Consider the following 21,189-nt stretch of genomic DNA (forward strand, 5'->3'; position numbering starts at 1 on the left):
CTTTTTTTCCTCACTAGTCCATAGCACCAAGATCACAGAACAAAAATTAAGCTTATAGAAATAGCTTGTCACATAATTAATATTGATTTTCATGGCCTACCCATAGAGAACAATTTCAGGACTTGCAATAGATCTCAAAGCTGCAAGACAGCTTTCATTTCAATTTCTTTCTCACGGCAAGATCTCTATGAAAATGTCCCAGAAAGGTAATTATGCATCTCAGCAACTGCCTGAGCACCTCCAGGAACTTGGGGTTGTTACTCCCTTACATAGCGGCCATTTCCATTTTAGTGCATTGTACATTAAGAAAGTTTTGTCCTGTATTTCACATCCTTTAACTTTAACTTACTTAGTTCTGCCCTCTGAAGTCTAATCCCTTTTCCACACAGCTGTTCTTCCAAGAGCTGAAGAAATGACCACCATATGCAAATACTCCTTACAAGATATGGCTTCTGAGCCCTTTACCAGTATTTGTCTCCTGCTTCTTGTACTTGCTCTTAAATACACTAATGAATGATGTTCATCTAATTGTGGCCAGTTCCATTTTTTTAAGGTAACACTTGTTTGAATTCAATAAAATCATGTGTAAGAATATAATATCTCCCCAAGCACAAACATACATGCCAATAAATATTAATTCCCCACCAAATTGTCACACCAACATTTACATTTTAATAGCATTAAAATAACAATAAGGACTAAGGGGTTAATCTTCCTATAAGAAGAGGGAAATTTGGATGCAGTGACACAAACAGGGAAGAAAGCCATGTGAAGATGAAGACTGGAGCCACCGCTCCAGTCTCCTAGCATCTAGGAGCTAAAGAATGCCAAGGATTGCCATCAGCCACTGGAAGCTAGAAGCAGTAAGGAATGGTCCTTCCCTAGAGCCTCTGGTGGGAGCAGGACCCTGCCAACATCTTGATTTCAGACTTCTTACCTCCAGAACTGTGAGAGAATAAATTTCTGTTACTTTAAGTCTGTGGTACCTTGTTACAACATACCTAGGAAACTAATACAGTAACTCTATTTTTTGAGACACTTGGCAGCACCTTAAGAATGCCTCCCAGTAAGTTGTGCTGACAAACTGCCAGCTCTCACTCATGGGGCTGCACTGGCTAGTTGTTGTCAGCACCAGTTTTGATTGGTTGGATCCAACTCATTCTGATTGGTTGATGCCTCTGTCACAGGTTGTTAAATATTTTTAATATCATTCCCGCCTGGAAAGTAGGCCATCAGATATCCAATACTGTCATTTTTAATTATTTCATTAAGGATATCCATTTTGTAGATGGAATTACTGTTTTAAATTCCAGCTCTACACTATCTCACCACAAAGCAGATCCTGTAATGGTCTTCCACCATTGAAATCTTTGTATTTAGAAAAATGTAAATTTAACATTGGCTTAAACTGAGAAAGATATATGTAGTGACTGTTGTCATTGCCACTTTCACATCAAACATCAATTCTTCCTTCTTTTGGAGCAGTACTAATTGCTCCTCTAAGGAACCATTTCCTGATTGAGAAGGGAATGGTTCCTTAGAGGAGCATTGGCTACTGTTCCACTAATTACAGCTCCAGGGATAGACACAGGTCTCCAATCTTGCCAATCAGTACTGCTGGCCCCAGAGACTCTGGAGGACAAATGATCTACAATCACAGCCGATGGGATGAAATTCGGGATTTGGTTTGGGGGGTTTGGGAAAGATGGCTGTTCTCTTTTCCACTAGGTTTGAGCCAGACAGACCACAAAAAAAGAAAAAGAAAAAAAAAAAAAAAAAACTGGCAGGCATCATGTAATTCCTCCGCAACTCAGAGGAAAGCAAGACCATGAGATGCAGAGAAACCAGATTCTGACTACATTATTTATACCAACCATATCTGAAACTAGTTCTACCTCAGATTTTTCAATTACATGTCCCCAAAACGTCCCTTCTTTGCTTCACCCAATGGGTTGGGTTTTCTGTCACTTGCAACCAAAATAATTTTGCTATTTAGTAACATAAATTGTATTTAACAGCTTAAAAATAGAAGATTTCTATTGTATTGTCAATCTCACTGTGATAGATAATCAATAGTTGATTATATAAAAGATTTACCATATACAGTTATGCATCACTTAACAGCAGGAATACCTTCTGAGAAATATCATTGGGCTATTTTATCATTGTACAAACATCATAGACTGTGCTTACACAAACCCAAATGCTATGGCCTCCTACACAGGTAGGCTATATGACATAGTTGCTTGCTCCTAGGCTGCAAACCTGTACAGCATGTTACTGTATTAATTGCAGGCAATTGTAACAAAATGGTAAGTATTTCTGTATCTAAGCATATCTAAACAAAGAAAATGTACAGCAAAAATACAGTATTATAATCTTATGGGAACATTGTACATGTGCTCTGCCCTTGACCAAAATGTCACTATGCAGCATGACTATACAGTAAAACTATAATAGCACGTGTTTGTGAGAAAAATTACTCAAAGTCTGCAATTTCAAAATGATCTAGCCACAGAGATAAAAACCGAAACTCTCAGGATATTCAGAGAACACAGAGCTGCACTGTGTGTACTAAATATAATTCATTAAATGAGGGTAACTGCTCTATTTTTTATTTTTCTATACCTGAGCCCTGATCACACAACCTCCTCTTAAGAGAACATAAAATTTAGTAAAATTCTAATTAGAATGCAAAATACATCTCCTTTGACATTAAAAGAGGTGAGTCAAAAATTCTTGTGTACCTATGTTATAAAATCTAAATAAATTATCTGGTGTCTTTCCCAATGAGTTAAGATAAAGGATATGTCACTTTCAATATTGCTTATAATTTGAGGAATTTACTTACATTTTAGGTAATTTCTAAAACCATTTTTTATTATCGATAGGGAGGTACACTGGGTTTTTTGCTCTATATTTGGTAGTGGTGATTTTTTTTTCAGTATCAATCTTTTCAGTCAAGATTAGCCTTGAAAAATTAAATACAGAGTTTTTTGGATTTTGATTTCCCTTTAAACACTTCCACAGAACTAGGTCTTTCTCCTACTTTGTTTTAATTTAAGGCAGAAAAATATGTTTTGTTCTTCACTGTTGAAGGATGCTTTTTTAGAGACAAGGAAACTCAAAAGCATGAGGACCACCACTCTGTGTCAGCCCTGCAGTCATCTAGCCCAGTAAACGATGTTAACTCAAATTTCCCCTTGGCAATGAAGTTTTCCTGACCGTTTCACTTAACACTCCTCTCTAGTTTCCCTGCATTCTTTTTGTACTTATCATAGCTTACACTTGAACATTTAACTCTTCTTTAATTTTTTTAACATTTGTTAGTTTTATTTCTCCCACTAGATCATAAGCTCAGGGCCTAGGCCTCCATTCTCTAAAGGATGACAGGGTCTTTATAGGATCCAGATTCCATTCCACGTAAAAACCTGATCCAGATAGAGTCTGAAAACATCCTGGACAAGCATGAGAGGATTTAAGAACAAAGGGAACCTTCAAGTTTATCCAATTCAAGCCTCTCATTTTAGAGATAAGAGGGTGAAGAACTAAAGCACTTCTAAGAAACTTATCTTACACTAATTAGTTGGAGGCAGAGCAGGAAGTGGAAAGCGGATCTCTTGACCTGAGTATTCTTTCTAGTACACTAAGCAAATTCTGCAAGGAGCAGGACCATGGCTTATTGACTCTCGTGGACTGGTGTGGGCCAGTGCTTTGCACTTTAAATAACAAACTCAAGCCACTCAAGTGTGGTCTGGGGACCAGTCACAGCATGAGCTGTGAGCTTATTAAGACAGACATGCAGAATTTCAAGCCCCACCCCAGACCTCCTGATTCGGCATTTAAAACATAATCTCTAAAAAGAGCCCGCATTGCCAAGACAATCCTAAGCCAAAAGAACAAAGCTAGAGGCATCACGCTACCTAACTTCAAACTATACTACAAGGCTACAGTAACCAAAACAGCATGGTACTGGTACCAAAACAGAGATATAGACCAATGGAACGGAACAGAGTCCTCAGAAATAATATCACACATCTACAACCATCTGATCTTTGACAAACCTGACAAAAACAAGAAATGGAGAAAGAATTTCTTATTTAATAAACAGTGCTGGGAAAACTGGCTAGTCATAAGTAGAAAGCTGAAACTGGATCCCTTCCTTATACCTTACACAAAAATTAATTCAAGATGGATTAGAGACTTAAATGTCAGACCTAAAGCCATAAAAACCCTAGAAGAAAACCTAGGCAATACCATTCAGGCCATAGGCATGGGCAAGGACTTCATGTCTAAAACACCAAAAGCAATGGCAACAAAAGCCAAAATTGACAAATGGGATCTAATTAAACTAAAGAGCTTCTGCACAGCAAAAGAAACTACCATCAGAGTGAACAGGCAACCTACAGAATGGGAGAAAATGTTTGCAATCTACTCATCTGACAAAGGGCTAATATCTAGAACCTACAAAGAACTCAAACAAATTTACAAGAAAAAAAACAACCCCATCAAAAAGTGGGCAAAGGATATGAACAGACATTTCTCAAAAGAAGATATTTATGCAGCCAACAGACACATGAAAAAATGCTCATCATCACTAGCCATCAGAGAAATGCAAATCAAAACCACACTGAGATACCGTCTCACACCAGTTAGAATGGCGATCATTAAAAAGTCAGGAAACAACAGGTGCTGGAGAGGATGTGGAGAAATAGGAACACTTTTACACTGTTGGTGGGACTGTAAACTAGTTCAACCATTGTGGAAGACAGTGTGGCAATTCCTCAAGGATCTAGAACTAGAAATACCATTTGACCCAGCCATCCCATTACTGGGGATATACCCAAAGGATTATAAAGCATGCTGCTATAAAGACACATGCACACGTATGTTTATTAAGGCACTCTTCACAATAGCAAAGACTTGGAACCAACCCAAATGTCCATCAATGACAGACTGGATTAAGAAAATGTGGCACATATACACCATGGAATACTATGCAGCCATAAAAAAGGATGAGTTCATGGCCCTTGTAGGGACATGGATGCAGCTGGAAACCATCATTCTCAGCAAACTATCACAAGAACAGAAAACCAAACCCACATGTTCTCACTCATAGGTGGGAACTGAACAATGAGAACACTTGGACACAGGAAGGGAAGTATCACACACCGGGGCCTGTTGTGGGGTGGGCGGAGCAGGGTGGGATAGCATTAGGAGATATACGTAATATAAATGACAAGTTAATGGGTGCAGCACACCAACAATGCACATGTATACATATGTAACAAACCTGCACATTGTGCACATGTACCCTAGAACATAAAGTATAATTTAAAAAAAAAAAAGCCCGCCAAATTCTAATCAAACTGAAAAAAAAAAAAAAAAAACATAATCCCTAGGTGATTTGTATGCACATTTTGGAAGCACTGAGGCACGTACTGCAATCCCTGACTCAAAGAGACAGCAAAATGACTGCATGAACAATAGTCTCAATCCGAGCTGCACATTAGAACCACCTGTGGAGTTTTCAAAATGTTGTTGCTGGTGTCTCACCTCAGATCAATTAAGTCAGAATCTACCTAGCAGATTCCAGCACAGTAGCCAGAGTTGAGAACCACTGCACTCAATTCCTTGGAGCCCCTCTTTTGTACTCAATAAACAGAGTCAATGAGGTAATCTGCAGCTACCTCAGGAGAGAAGTCCACAAGCAACTCAAGTCCTTCATGAACACCATAGCTCACCTGGAGTTCTCCAAATGCTAAAATCACTTCTGTTAATGCTCTCTTCTTGGAGCTTTGACCATGCTGAGACTGCCTTTGAAGTGGTCTTTACTACTGCCCCAAAAACTAACTTCTGGCAGCTTGGCCAGTCTTGACCTGCCCTGTGAAATTGCCAGTAGTCTTGTAACTTAAAATTGTTCCATGTCCAGCTACACTTCAGCTATTAGGACTCCTTGCTGTCCATTCACTACAAAGCATGATGCTTCACTCTGTCACTGCAGAAGAGAAATTAATAAGAAATTTCCAGCTGTTATAACCCAGACAACACTAACTATAAAGAGAATACTTCCTCACAGCCAAAACTCTTCCAGTTATCTAAATAGAATGCCCTTCACCTAAGACCAAAATAAGAAATATTTAAATGAGAAAAAAAAAAAAACCTAAATGTGCTAGATGAAAATACAGGAGAACACATTTTTTAAAAATATGATAAAAACCCAGAAGCCATAAAAGACTGGTAAATTCTACTGCATGCAAATAAACTCAACACCATAAAGTCAAAAGACATATCAAAATGTGAAAAAGGATTTGTAGCTCATATCATAGAAAATAACTAATTTTTTCAATATAAAATAGCTTTATTTTCCTCAAAATATAAATAGTTCCACCAAATCAACAGGAAGGGGTCCAACAGCCCAATAGGAAAATGAGCAAAGGATATACAGATAGTTTACTGAAGAGGAAATACACGTAGATAAAAATATGTTCAATGTTAGCCATAAGAAAAATGCAAATTAAAAACTGTGATAACATTTTTTACCTATCAGATTGGCAAAGATCAAAAAGTATGAAAGGGACTATATAGACAAAGACATGGATAAAACAAGCAGGCACTCTCATACATTGCTGGGGCAGGGGAGTTTAAATTAGCATAAGATCCCTGAACAGCAGGTTGGCAAAAACTATCAAAATTTAAAATGCACACAACTTGGACCCAGAAATGTTACTTCCAAGAAGTTACCTTATAGATATAGTCATATATGTAGTAAATAAAATTCATACAAATGATTATTAACATATTATTTTAATAGTATAAGGTTGGAAACAACCTAAATTTTCATCAGTGACATTATTTTATATCCAAATAATGGGATAGTATGTAACCACAAAAAATAATGAATGAGTTCTGTAAATGTTAAGTAATGACCAAGACAGACCATTATTTTTTAAAGTGCAGAACAGTATGAATATATGTATGCTACCATATGCTTAAATGTAAGTGTAAGCATATGGTACATGCTGCGTGTATACTGAATGTATCTGGAAAGACACTCAAGACCATGGTATCGGTGGCAAACTCTAAAGGTTTGAGTAAGAAAAGTGGAAGGGTTAGAAAGGACACTTAACTTTTTAATGTAAAACCCCTTTTGCGCCTATAAATACATGAATACATGGCACTTCATTTTAAACAAATAATTAATTGCCCTTTGCACATATGCCTCCAGCCCACCACATTGCCAGAGTAGATTCCAATCTTGAACTTTTAAGGAGAAAATGTCCTATGGGTCTTATAGAATCCAAGAGAGACAAGCAAGTTTTCTAGTGTAGTGCCGATTGCATTTTGGATGGAGATCTAAAGATTTCCTGATAGAACACGTTTGGGTCTGTTTTAGTACAAGCTGTCATAGGGCTATTCCACCCAGCAAGCTACGTTATGCCTGCTGGAATCCAGCTAACAAAGTAATTATAGGGCTTCTGTTGCTGAGTTTAACAAGATCTTCTCTAGACACATCTAAAAGAAAATCGGTGGTTATCTAAGGGTCTCAGCTCTACTTCAGAATAAGGCATTTCATACATGACTTCAACTCAAGTTAACTGCCCGGAATGATCAACTGCAGGAAGGGCTTGACAAGTCCATTAAGGAGGAAGACAACTGAAGTTTCTAGGTCAATGCCAGCACTGATCAAACAAGGCCTTCAAGGTCAGTGGAGCCCTGAGGAATAGGTCAAACCTAGGCCACAGATCTCAAGTGACTATTCTTTGCTGCTGTAGAAGATCAAACCAATACTATCAGTAGCTGCTCAAAACTTATTAACCTTGGGGTAAAAAGAAGAAAGTAAAAACTACTGCTAAGTAGCAAAGTTTACACTAGATAGGTCGGACATTAAACCAATATCCATCCATTTGTTAAAGGCAAAGGTAAGTAATGCAGGCAAGGAACTGTTATGGATGTAGAAGATCCTCCAGAACACAATGCTGAATGTGTTAATACGACTCCTCCCCACACCAAACATCCACCCAATCCCGGTAACACTGACTTCAGTTTCTCATAGTGTTACACCTTCAGATGCATGACAGGATCCTGGCTAGGGTGAACTCTGATGCCTCTGGTTATGTTACATACAAAGGTAAGTTTGTACAAAGAGTGACCAGCTGTAGTCAAAGTGATTCATCAGTAACTGCTAGCCTCCGGCTCATTTAGACAAAAACTCAAGAATGAAAGAAAATAAGGAGATAATACATTCGATCTTTGATGAAGAAATTTGCACATCTTTAATTTTCCCTTGGTCCTGTAGTATTTTGGGATTTATTAAACATGACACCATCATTAATTAAATAGTCCATCCACACCTCAGAACTTCCTGGGGGAAAGGGCTGGAGATACATCTCAGATACTAAATTCCACTTAAGGAAGCTGAGCCTATCCTTCTGGGAAAGAATTAAGCCTTCTGGATGTGTTCAGTCCAATAGAGGCTAGTACCCCCTGATTCACCGTCTCCATGGTATAATCCACAATTATTACTTTCACTTGTGTGACCTAATTTGTGAATCCCTACTGAACACATTTGTTAACTAGCTGGGAATTAAACCACAGAAAAACACTGTGACACTTGATTCTCTATTGGTGGTTTTCTGACTGTGCACAGTTTAAAAGAGCTTTTTTAGTGTGGTCATGGTATGAAACTAAAAGAGAGTTCATAGAATTGTTTTTTTAAGACCTAGGGTCTTACTCTGTCACCCAGGCTAGAGAGCAGCGGCATGATTACAGCTCACTGTAGCTTCCAACTCCTGGGCCCAGGCCATCTTCCTGCCTCAGTCTCTTAAGTAGGTAGGACTATAGGCACATGCTGCCACATCTGGCTGATTTTTTCTTTTTTCTTTTTTCTTTTTTTTGTAGATATGGGGTCTTGCTATGTTGCCTAGGCTGGTCTCAAACTCCTGGCCTCAAACAATCCTCCTGCCTCAACTTCCCAAAGTGCTGGGATTACAGGTGTAAGCCACCACACCCAGCCAAAAATTTGTAGGATTCTGACTTGAAATAGTCTCTATCAATCAGCAGTGTGACAGAGGATTATACCACCTTCAAAGGATTATATCATCTGTTATAGAGAATTATACCCCCTATTACACTACTTATTTCTGCAATGAATCCTGTTTGTATAAACAGACTCATTATATACTTTATTAGGTTTAAATTTATAATCAACCTATAAACAAAGCACAGAGGACTAAATTATAGTTACTGAATAGAATCTAAATATTATAAATCTTGATGATGTAAAAATAATAATATAATCAAAAATCAGAAAGAAGAATAGGAAGGAATGTGGGAGGCAGAAGTAATACACAAAATTCTTCTATTATAGCAGGAATCAATAGTTATTGTCCAAAGATGAGAAATCAGGAAGGAGAAATATATTACTTAAAGTTACAGGGGTAACCATGAGAATAACTGAAGGATTATTCATAATCAATAGGGGTTCCATTAAACAAATTAAAATCATCCATACAATGGAATACTACATAGCTATTATAAATAATAAGGTAATTCTGTATATGCTCACAAAGAAAGATGTCAATGATATGTTAGGTGGAAAAAGTAAGTTACAGAACAATGATGCCATTTATATAAACACATATAAATATGTATAAATATGTTTATATGTGCATAGAAAACAAACTACAGAATTGGGTCAGAGGAGAAGGAGGGAAAGATTTTTCATCTTTACGTATCTATGTATTATTAAAAATTTTTAAATGAAATCATGTGTTATTTTTTCTTGTAGAAATAAAATAAAGACCCAATCCACAAAAGAAAAAGTAACAGTGCACTAGGGAGACAGATCTAAACCAGGAGTAAGAAAACTTCATTAAAACTTTCCGTTCACTCTGTGATAAATATGATTCTAAGAACCATGAAGTGTTAAACTAATTTTTCTTTTTATTGTCTTTCCTTTTTGAACTCACTCTGTAGTTACTAACCCAAAATGGGGCCCATAGTTCTTTCTTAGGTTACTACCTAATTACAGCACGCCTTCACTCTGTTTTTCAAGTAAACATTTTTTGATGCCACTTAGGGCTTTCCATTTTCAATGCCATTCAATAATGCCACAACTGTGCTCACTTGTATAAGAAGTTACTTTTCTTACAATATTCCTACTCCCTTTTCCTGGAAGCTCTCAAACCTACTAAGTCCCCCTTCTTTTCACCTCCAGCACCTTCCTGACTTCCTAGATGAGTAGTATAACACAGCTTCACCATCCCTGTAATGCAGGTCAGAGCACAGCAAGGACAGAGGCCCCAAGGAATAAGTGGCAGAAAAAATCAGCCACTTGTCAGGCTAGAAAAGAAGGTTACAGAGGGGAATTTGGTGACCTGATGTGGGGAGAAGCACACATGCATATGTGTTTACATATTCTTCCACAGCCTGTTTATCAAACACAAGTTTTTAAAGAATGATTACAGTTTAAATGATGCTAAGTCTCTTCCCCTTCTTAGAGCCAAAGCATCAAAAGTAAGTTTAAACATACTAGTTCTGTTTTCCTTATTAATTACTTTAACAGATACCTCCACAATGTTAGGTTTCACTGTTAAGCATTTTCTTTTCCCTTTTTCATTTTTTAATAATAGTTTGTTGTCGAGTTTTCCAACTTGCCCATTTTGAGTTTTCAATTTTCAGTTCATAGACGTGAGACCATCATATGTGCCCTCATACTTTTTATTAAACAATTTGGTTTTGGCTCTCAGAATGTTCCTGCTTATTTGTGCAAGGGGAATGGCCAACGGATATTATAACTGATTGGAGGGGACATGGGAGGCCTGCTGTCGAAAGCTATTTTTTTCTCTCTTTGTTCCTGCTTCCAATTTAAGTTTGGAGACATTTTGCTATATTATGTTTGTTTGTTCACTGAATTGTTCTTAAAGGCTTAGTTTTGCTTTTCCAATATTGTAGATAAAATTTTTTAAAAAAAAGTACAGATGACCTAAATAATGGCCTTCTTCATCTTGATTTCTGGATTTAAAGTTACTCCCAATCTTATTCCTTTCATAAATTGTTTTTTAAACCATTGGCTGTTTTATGAAAATTACTCAAGAGAATTAAGAGATTAAAGTAATTTTATACTTTATTAAATGGAAAGAAATTTGATAGTACTGATGGTAGAAAAATTATTAGGGTAGCAAGCTGTCACTCTGATTTCAAAGTACTACCCTTGCAAAGCAATACAAATAATTTATTAACTTTCTCAGTTTTTAGTGAAATGAAAGATGCCTGAGCTTAAGCAGTTTAACTCCTCAGAAAAGGATCCTGCTACAGGGTCAAGAGAAGAACAGGGGAAGTGAGAAAGGCCTCCCTGGGATGGGCTGTACAAAGTACCACAAAGTGGTGGCTTAAAACAACAAACGTTTGCTTTCTCACAGCTCTGGAGGCTAGAAATTGGAAATCAAGGAGTTGGCAGAGCCATGCTCTCTCTTTAGGCTGTTGCCTCTTCCTAGATTCTGGTTGCTGCCAACTTGGAAACATATTACTCCAGTCTCTGCTTCTGTCTTTACACAGCCTTCTACCCTGTATGTCTGGGTCTCTGTGGCCAAATTTCCCTCTTCTTATGAGGATACCAGTCGTACTGGATTTAGGACTCACCCTAATCCAGTATGACGTCATCTTAATTTGACTACATCTTCAAAGACCGCATTTCCAAATAAGGTCACATTCACAGGTTCTAGGTGGACATGAATTTGGGGAGACATTAGTCAACTCAATACAGTTAGAAAGGCAGGAAGAGGTAGGAGAAACGCAGCCCCATAGCTGTGTCATCTAACCTGGAGACAGCTCGCACAGCAGAACAGCTGAGGTAGGACAGAGTTGATGGCCAGTGCTTTAGAAGCTGTTCCAGCCTGGGGACAATAGGCCAGATTCTTAGTGCTACTGCTGGAAACCAAAAGGGCTTTACCCAAGAATGAGACAGAGGGTACTAACAGCTTTGAGAGAAGGCTGCATGGTAGTACAATCACTGCTTTTTATCCACGGAGCATGGATATGGTGAGATTGAAAACTTTACTAAGGTCATTCTGCTTGCCAAAAAGAACATTCAATATTTACTTCTTGGATCAGTACCAGACCCGTGGCAAACTCACATAGTCAGCAGAGAGGAGGGACAAGAAGGGAAGACAAGGAAGGAGAGAGGGAGGATATAATCCACTCAGCCTTTTTTGTTAATGTAACAGAAGTTTCTTGACATATTTCCCAGAATGAGTTACAATCTCTGCCCTCCTAGTCATTTCCATTCCAAGCCTGTGAAGGTTTAAAGCTCTTATACTGAAATCCCTCCTTCTCTGTCATCTATCAGAACTCCTGCTTTCCATAGCTTGGCATTAATGTCTCAGAAAAAGGAAGAAAGCTGTTGCCTCTGCATCAAGACAGAAGCATACAACACAACAGCAGAAGGAGGAGAAGCACATCACCTCACTCCATCCCCAGGCATACAAACCTTAGGGCATCTTCCTTAAATATCTCCTCTCCTTCAGTTCCATGAGTTGATCATGTTCTCCCACTGCTGTGTTCCTAATTTTAAGGTCAAAAACAGCCGACCTTAAACTGATGACCAATAATGTCTTAATCTAAAATTTATATTTATTAATTTTACACATCACATAAATGGGATATCCTTCAAATACTTCTGTATTAAGTGTTTCTTTGGCCAACCAGCCATAATTAGAATAACCAAATAGACATACCCTCCCACATTACACAACTAGAAAACCAAATATAAAATATAAAATTGGAGTTTTCAAACATTGAACACGGGCAGTGCAGAACAGTGATCTCTGAGAGAAGAGAAATAAACAAGGTGAGCCTGATAAGTATCCCCGCTAGAGAAAGTTTCTACGCCACAGTACAGGGATAGGATATCCAGACAGAGCCCTGAGTATTACCAACTTGGAGAGACAGAGTTCAGAATTTGGAGAAACAGACTGACAAGAATCTGTGCAGCAGAGTACAAGGGAGGAACTGAAAGAAAGAATTCTCAAGATCCTCAGAGGAGCCTTTCGTGAGTCTTTCACTAAGTAGTAATCTGCACATGGACGTGAAGAAACTACTGATACCTAGCAAGAAATAGTAAAAAGAAGTATGCAGCACAATCCTCAGAATGCACCTAGCACTAGGAATAGTTCACATTCCCACCAGTGAGAATAGAAAACCATCCTAACATGCACAGCAATGAGTAGCATCCTCAGAAAGTAAATGCCTTAGTTGTGGTCCAAATTAGACCTAGTCTAAAGGCTGTTCAGGACTTGCTGTCGCAAATCAACCCTTGAAAGAATCAAACCAATTCCAAGGATCTTCATCACATTCCAGAAAAAGTCTGAAAATATCTAAATGAAAAAAAAAAAAATCCAGCACTCACAATGTCTGGCTTTCAATTTAAAAATTAACAAGCATGAGAAGAAATAGGTAAATATGACTGAAACAGGAAGGAAAATCAGTCAATAGAATTGAACCCAGAAATATAGAGGTGATAGAATTAGAGACCATGATATAGTTTGGATTTGTGTCTCCACCTAAATCTCATGTTGAATTAGAGGAGGAGTCTGGTGGGAGGTAAATGGATCACAGGGTTGGATTTTCCCCTTGCTGTTCTCATAATAGTGAGTGAGTTCTCACAAGATGTGATTGTTTAAAAGTGTGTGGCACTTCCCCCTTTGCTCACTCTCTCTCCTGTTCTGTCATTGTGAAGATGTGCCTGCTTCCCTTTCACCTTTCCCCACGACTGTAAGTTTCCTGAGGCCTCCCAGTCACGCTTCCTGGTAAGCCTGCAAACTGTGAGTCAATTAAGCCTCTTTTCTTTATAAATTACCCAGTCTCAGGTAGTTCTTTATAGCAGTGTGAAAACAGACTAATATAGAAAATTGGTACTAGGAGAGTGGGGCACTGCTATAAAGATACCTGTAGCCGGGCGCGGTGGCTCAAGCCTGTAATCCCAGCACTTTGGGAGGCCGAGACGGGTGGATCACGAGGTCAGGAGATCGAGACCATCCTGGCTAACATGGTGAAACCCCGTCTCTACTAAAAATACAAAAAACTAGCCGGGCGTGGTGGCGGGCGCCTGTAGTCCCAGCTACTCGGAGGCTGAGGCGGGAGAATGGCCTGAACCCGGGAGGCGGAGCTTGCAGTGAGCCGAGATCTGGCCACTGCACTCCAGCCTGGGCGACACAGCGAGACTCCGTCTCAAAAAAAAAAAAAGATACCTGTAAACAGGGAAGCAACTTTGGAACCAAATAACAAGCAGAAGTTGGAACAGTTTGGAGGGCTCAGAAGAAGACAGGAAGATGTGGGAAAGTTTGGAACTTCCTATAGACTTGTTGAATGACTTTTGTATAAAATGATGATAGTGATATGGATAATGGAGTTCAGGCTGAGGTGTTCTCAGCTGGAGATGAGGAACTTACTAGGAACCAGAGTAAAGATCATTCTTGCTATGTGTTAGCAAAGAGACTGGCAGCCTTTTGCCCATGCCCTAGAGATCTGTGGAACTTTGAACTTGAGAGAGATTATTTAGGGTATCTGGCAAGATAAATTTCTAAGCAGCAAAGTATTCAAGAGGTAACTTGGCTGTTTCTAAAATTGTATGCTCATATGTATGAAGAAAGAGATGGTCTGAAATTAAAATGTATATTTAAAAGGGAAGCAGAGCATAAAAGTTTGGAAAATTTGCAGCCCAACCATTGCTGTAGAAAAGAAAAATCCATTTTCCACGGAAGAATTCAAGCCAGCTGAAGAAATCTGCATAAGTAATGAGAAGCTGAATGTTAATAACCAAGACAATGGGGAAAAATGTCTCCAGGGTATTTCAGAGATCTTCAGGGCAGCCCATCCCATCACAGCCCTAGAGGCCTAGGAAGGAAAAATGGTTCTGTGGGCCAGGCCCAGGGCCCCACTGCTCTGTCCAGCCTCAGGATATGGCACCCTGTGTCCCAGCAGCTCCAGCTCCAGCTGTGGCTAAAAGGGGCCACGGTATAGCTAGGGCCATGGCTTCAGAGGGTGCAAATCCCAAACTTTGGCAGCTTCCATGTGATATTGGGCCTGCGGGTGCGCAGAAGGCAAGAACTGAGGTTTGGGAACCTACACCTAGGTTTCAGAGGATGTATGGAAATGCCTATATGTCCAGGCAGAAGTCTGCTGCAGGGCTGGAGCCCTCATGGAGACCCTCTACTAGGACAGTACAGAGGGAAAATGAGGGATTGGAGCCCCCACACAGAGTCCCCAGTGGAGCACTGTCAAGTGAACCTGTGAGAAGAGGGCCACTGTCCTCCATACCTCAGAATAGTAGATCCACCAAGAGCTTGCATCATGCACCTGGAAAAGCTGAAGGCACCCAAAACCAGCCAGGGAAAGCAGCCATGGGAGCTGTACCCTGCAGAGCCACAGAGGCGGAGCTGCCCAAAGCCATGGGAGCCCACCCCTTGCAATGAGCATGCCCAGGATATGAGACATGGAGTCAAAGGAAATTATTTTGGAGCTTTAATATTTAATGACCGCCCTGCTGGGTTTCAGACTTGCATGGGGACTGTAGCCCCTTTGTTTTGGCCAATTTCTCCCATTTAGAATGGGAGCATTTACCCAACGCCTGTATACCCATTGCATCTTAGAAGTAACTAGTTTTTTTATTTTATAAGCTCATAGGCAGAAGGGACTTACCTTGTCTCAGATGAGACTTTGGACTCTGCACTTTTGAATTAATGTTGAAATGAGTTAAGACTTGGGGACTGTTGAAAAGAGAGAATTATATTTTGCAATGTGAGAAGGACATGAGATTTGGGAGGGGTCAGGGTGGAATGATATGGTTTAGATTTGTATTCCCGCCCAAATCTCATGTTGAACTGGAGGAGGGGCCTGGTAAGAGGGGATTAGATCATGGGGGCAGATCTCCCCATTGCTTTTCTTGTGATAGTGAGTGAGTTCTCACAAAATCTGATGGTTTAAAAGTGTGTGGCAGTTCCCCCTTTACTCTTGCTCGCTCTCTCTCTCTCCTGCTCCACTATTGTGAAGATGTGCACGCTTCCCCCTAACCTTCTGCCATGACTGTAAGTTTCCTGAGACCTCCCAGTCATGCTTCCTGTTAAGCCTGCAGAACTGTGAGTCACTCAACCCTCCTCTCTTTATAAATTATCCAGTCTCGGGTAGTTCTTTACAGCAGTGTTATGAATGGACTAATACAGACCAGGACATGAAAACAGCTATCATAAATATACTCTTATATGGTCCAGAAAGTAGAAGAAAGCATAAGAATAATGAGTAGAAAAATAGAAGATATTAAAAAGACCCAAATCAAACTTCTAGAGATAAAAAAAAATGCAATATCTAAACTGAAAAATATACTGGATATAATTAACAGGAGATTAGGGACTGCAGAAGGTAAACTTAGTGAATTTAGCAATAGAAACTATCTGAAATGAAACAGACCAAAAAAAAAAACTGAAAAAATCAATTCAACATAGTGAGGTGTGAGACATAAGTGTCCTAAAAAAACATGTAATAGGAGTTCTAAGTATCATTTCTTATTTTATCAAATTTTAAACATATCAAAGATTTCTGGAGTTCATTTACCTAAAGCAATTCGCTGTATTTTCATATTTGTAATAAGTATTCATAAAAATAAATGTGTTTTACATACTATATGTTTAGATCTATTTCTGTGTCTTTTTAGGAGCCTTTTTCTATTTTCTTAATTTCCAGCATTTAAAGCTCTTATTACCAAATTACTCTAAGGTCTTTTATACTTGAAATAGACAAATGTTTGTTCCCAATTTTCAGGTATCACTGTTTTAACAAGAGGTAAATATGTGACAAATATCTCAAAAACATAGTTATTTTATAAGATCCTAAACCCATTCATTTATCCAAAAATACTTATTGAATGCTTATTATGTTTTATGCACTAGTGAAGCCACTAGTGAGCAAGATACATCAAATCTCTGCCCTGGCAAGACTATATTCTGATATTGGAAACAGCAAATAAATACATAAGCCATAAAACATATAATGTTAAGCTGTAATAACTTTTACAATGAAAACAACAAGAACAAAACGTAGTCTCTGTCCTCATAAAACATGAGAGGAATGAAGGAAGACAGACAATAAGTAAAGTTGAAGTTATATAATATTATGTCATAGTGATAAGTGCACTGAAGATTAAAATAAAAGAGCTACTGGAAAGGTACAGAAAGCAGTCTTTTCACATAAATAGCCTGAGAAACCTTCTCATAAGTCTTGACATTTGAATAAAACAAAGGCATCTAAATGAAGTAAAAATGCAAGCAACACCACGATCTAAGAGAAAGGAATTCTGGACAGAAAATAACTTTGCAAAGGTCCTGTGGCAGGAATGAATTTGGTGTACATGAAGAACAAAAAAGCCAATAGAGCCAGATCGTCTAGGGACTTGTTGGCCATGACAAGGGGTTTATATTTCTGTTCATTCTATTGTAATTGTTTATGCTGAAATTATTCTAAATTAGAATACTAGGTCATAAAACACTTATTGCTTTTTTCTTCAACAAGTAAAATCACAGTGGAAAAAAATCTGTAATTTAATCACACAAAGAGAAGCCTTATTAAATTGTAATGTATTTTCTTCTAGTGCATTTTTAATTCTTAGGAATTGTTTAAATCATACCATAAATACAACTTTGCAATCTATTTCTTTAAATAAGAGTGATATGTAGTAGTAACATAATAGACTTTGTGAATATCACTTTTAATCGCTATATAAAATTGCATATGGGTGGTTGTAACTGTCCACATAAGCACATTCACTATTGTTAAAAATTTGATTCAAGTTTTCACAAACAATGCATATCCTTGCCAACAGTTTTTCCCCTGAGAATTCAAACAGTACAATTTTTAGTCAAATATTGATATTTTTAACATTTATGATTTATATTGCCAAGATCTTTTAGAAATCTGCCTTTCAATGCCACCAGTAATGTATGAGAATGCCTGTTTCACTGCACCCATGCCAGGACTGGTTTTATCATTCTGGTGGTTTTATAAATCTATACAGTTTGTTTTCATTCTTTGTTAATTTGATGTGTCAAAAGCTGTATTTCAATGTTGCCTTTATTTTGTATTTCTGTTATTAATAACTGTAGCAAATTAAAGATGACAGCAAGTTCTGTGACACTCCTCCCATCAAGAGGAGGGGGTTTTGTTTCCCCTCCCCCTGAATATGGGCTGGCCTGTGACTACTTCAGCTAATCCCAGGGAAATGACCCTCTGCCAGTTCCAGACCTAGCCATAAAGTGGACTAGATGTTTCTGGATTCATGTTTGGAGCCCTGAGAAACTATGTAGGAAGTCCAACTCCCCTGCTGAAGAGACCACATAAGCATGCCCCACAACCCCATAAGATCCTAGTTTACCTTAACAGTTGTCCTGCCAAGCACCAGGCATGTTAGTGAAGCCATCTGAGGCCCTTCAAACCAGCCCAGCTGCTAAGTGAACACTACCAAGTGATCCCAGGTAACACTACATAAAGCGGAAGAATCGCCCAGCCAAGACCTGGCTGAAGTCCTGACCCATAAAATCATGAGATATAACAATAATTTAATTGTTGTTTCATGAGGCTTGCTTGGGAACGTTTGCTACAAAGCAAGACATAGCTGAAGTGAATTGCATACCTTCTTCTGTGAATTATCTGCTTTGCAATACACTTGGGTGTTAATGTTTTTTACTAATATATTTAAGTTTCTATAGAATAAAGACACTAATCTTTATCTTGCATACTTTTTAACAAGTATTTCCTAATGTATATTTCCCTTTTAATTCTTATTACAGTTGGATTACAACTGTAATTGTATGCTAAATTTTAAGTGATTTTTAACATTTCATTTCAAAGTTTAAGAAAATCTTCAAAGACAATATTCATTTCTATTTTCTTATAGTATTGCTGAAATGTACAATAAATCTATATAAATGGATTAAACTTTAATCCATTTTGAATGAATTTTGCTTATAGTTTATCTGAGAAAAAAATCTTATCAATACTTCCAACTTCTCTCTTCTTAATTCCCTGCTTCTCCTATTTTTATGACAAAGCAGAAATAAAGTGACTTATGGAATGAATGATACTGCTAATCTATGTAACATTCTATCCCTAATTACAAAGAAATAAATGTCCCCTTTTCTGAGTATGACTAACTTTTTCCCAAAGATTGAAGGGTGTTTGTTTCCTGGGAACTAAAGGGGGCCAGGCACGGTGGCTCATGCCTGTAATCCTAGCACTTTGGGAGGCCAAGGAGGGAGGACTGCTTGAGGCCAGGAGTTCAAGACAAGCCTGGGCAAATAGTGAGACTCCATCTCTACAAAAAATTTAAAAATCAGCCAGGCATAGTGGCACATGCCATAGTCCCAGCTACTCAGGAGGCTGAGGGAGGAGGATCACTTAAGCCCAAGAGTCTGAGGTTACAGTGAGCTATGATCATGCCACAGCACTCCAGCCTGGGCGACAGAGCAAGATTCTGTCTTAATTAATTAATTAAACAATATCAATTGGATAGGAAGAGAGTACTTCATCATAATTTAAATAAAAAGTTAAAAATCCAGTCAAACATATTTTAATATGACATTAGGCTCTACTTAAGACATGAGACAGCTTTTTGTGAAGGACCTAGGCTTTCACAACTTTGAGAGACAGTATGGCAGCAACAATAAAAGCTTGCTACAATGTTGGAATATAGCTTCTTTTTGGAAGAGCTTAAAAAGAGAGAACTGGCCAGGGGAGCGCATATCAAGAGTGTGAAGAATCCCAGTGTACTGGACACCTCTTGAGCACTATTCCAAAACCTTTCAATTCTACCTTTTACTCTAGCCACAGCTCCCACAACCATTCCATGGAGACTTTAAGCAGTTTCACATGTATAACTGGTTAACCCTCACACTGTGACCGTGCCATTCTGGCTGTGTCAGAATCCCACACTTAACTCTGCACTAATACAGTACATGTGCATAATCTGGAATTGCAGGTAGTAAACACTATGGGGCCACCTTTGACCTATAAGCAAAGGAAACCAATGGATAAATGCTCTCTCCCTTTCATCTCATGAAAGGACTGCCTTATTTCATGAGTCTCCTCAGAAGATTCTGAAAGAATTAAGAACCAGGCACCAGTAGGGACTCCATAACACGTATTTATAAGTGACTCTTCCTCCTCTGCTTTACTCTCCCTGTCTTGTATTCTTGCCTCATGAAATTACTTTCCAAAATATCATCACACAAACCTTTATCTCAGGCTCTAGAGGAAACTCAGGCTAAGACAATCTTTATCTTGAAAATACGTCACTGTTGTTGCTTAGGTTAGCTACAGTCTATTGCTTTGGCAACAAAAGCTATCTTACTAAATAACTAAAGACTAAAAAGAAAGAAAAATAAAAACTATATTTAAAAATAAGAGAAATGGGCCGGATGGGGTGGTTAAAGCCTGTAATCCCAGCACTTTGGGAGGCTGAGACGGGCAGATCATGAGGTCAGAAGATTGAGACCATCCTGGCTAACACAGTGAAACCCTGTCTCTACTAAAAAAATACAAAAAACTAGTCGGGTGTGGTGGCAGGCGCCTGTAGTCCCAGCTACTTGGGAGGCTGGGGCAGGAGAATGGCGTAAACCCAGGAGGCGGAGCTTGCAGTGAGCTGAGATCCGGCCACTGCACTCCAGCCTGGGCGACAGAGCCAGACTCCGTCTCAAAACAAAATAAAAAATAAAAATAAAAAATAATAAGAGAAATGTAGCAAAAAAAATCTTAAATGAGATACTATCAAATTGAATCCATAAATGCATAATGCATTCATTATTAAGAAAGAGTTAGGCCGGGCACGGTGGCTCAAGTCTGTAATCCCAGCACTTTGGGAGGCCGAGATGGTCGGATCACGAGGTCAGGAGATCGAGACCATCCTGGCTAACACATTGAAACCCCGTCTCTACTAAAAAAAAATACAAAAAACTATCCAGGCAACATGGCGGGCACCTGTAGTCCCAGCTACTCAGGAGGCTGAGGCAGGAGAATGGCGTAAGCCTGGGAGACGGAGCTTGCAGTGAGCTGAGATCCGGCCACTGCACTCCAGCCTGGGCGACAGAGCCAGACTCTGTCTCAAAAAAAAAAAAAAAGAAAAAAAGAAAGAGTTAGAAATGCAAG

General features: G+C 38.7%; 1 protein-coding gene across 10 annotated transcripts in view; it reads right to left on the reverse strand.

Moving 5' to 3' along the window:
• The window catches only part of LOC105475055 (autophagy related 10), a 304,793-nt gene that overhangs the window by 200,452 nt on the left and 83,152 nt on the right, over positions 1-21,189 (reverse strand). The window lies entirely within an intron of this gene.

The sequence above is a fragment of the Macaca nemestrina genome, chromosome 6 (assembly GCF_043159975.1).
Source record: "Macaca nemestrina isolate mMacNem1 chromosome 6, mMacNem.hap1, whole genome shotgun sequence".
Lineage (NCBI taxonomy): Eukaryota > Metazoa > Chordata > Mammalia > Primates > Cercopithecidae > Macaca > Macaca nemestrina.